The sequence below is a fragment of the Limulus polyphemus genome, unplaced genomic scaffold (genome assembly GCF_000517525.1).
Source record: "Limulus polyphemus unplaced genomic scaffold, Limulus_polyphemus-2.1.2 Scaffold110, whole genome shotgun sequence".
Taxonomy (NCBI): domain Eukaryota; kingdom Metazoa; phylum Arthropoda; class Merostomata; order Xiphosura; family Limulidae; genus Limulus; species Limulus polyphemus.
In genome coordinates, this window is record NW_013665720.1 from 913,098 (window position 1) to 913,896 (window position 799).

The 799-nt window shown below is 33.0% G+C and overlaps 1 protein-coding gene across 2 annotated transcripts in view; it reads left to right on the forward strand.

Moving 5' to 3' along the window:
- The window catches only part of LOC106471143 (thyroid adenoma-associated protein homolog), a 239,364-nt gene that overhangs the window by 41,690 nt on the left and 196,875 nt on the right, over positions 1-799 (forward strand). The window lies entirely within an intron of this gene.

Below are 799 nucleotides of genomic sequence, written 5' to 3' on the forward strand. Positions count from 1 at the left end.
CAAGAAATGTTGAATCCTCAACGTGGCAGTTTCCAAGTAACGCACTGTAAGTTGCACAAATTATTTTCCAATTAATGCACATTAGTAAAACACCATATTTTCTCAATAGTGAAAAGTGATGGATTTAGAGAAATTTTTCAGAGCAAAAAAAGGAAGGTGCTTGAATTCATTTTAAACTACTCTATGATATACTCAACCCTGTATTCATTACTACTGTCCAGGTTTCAGTAAAATATTCTTAGCTGTTTTTTCTCTAGCAGCTTGTAAACTAATCACTAATACTGAGGCTGGAAACACTTACTAATATGCACATTGTTTACTCTAATAAAAAGGGTTTCCAACCAGTATAACAGTGCTTAAATGGGTTTTATATTTCTGTGATGCTTCAAAGAGCTCATGCTTTCAAGAATCAACTTAGAAATAGCCCTAAAACCTTCACAGGAGTTTGTTTAGTGACTGTGCAAAGATTTTGGTGCAGTATACTTAGCCGTTTGTGCTGTAGGCTTTGGTGCTTGAATGGCTTCGAAGAGAAACTTGGCCAGTAGCAATGAAAAAACTGATAAAATTTCTCCTCTTTTTTTGAGAATCAACATGAAAATAGTCCTATGACCTACTCAGGATTATTTGTATTAGGTTTGCCCAGGTTTGAATAGAATATTCATACACATTTTTCTGCAGGCTTTTGAAGCAAGAATAACATGAATAATAATAATATGAAGAAGAAATGGATGAATTTTGTATAACAATTGGAAAATTAACTTTTTTGTTATTATCAATATTTTAGCAGCCTTAGCCATTG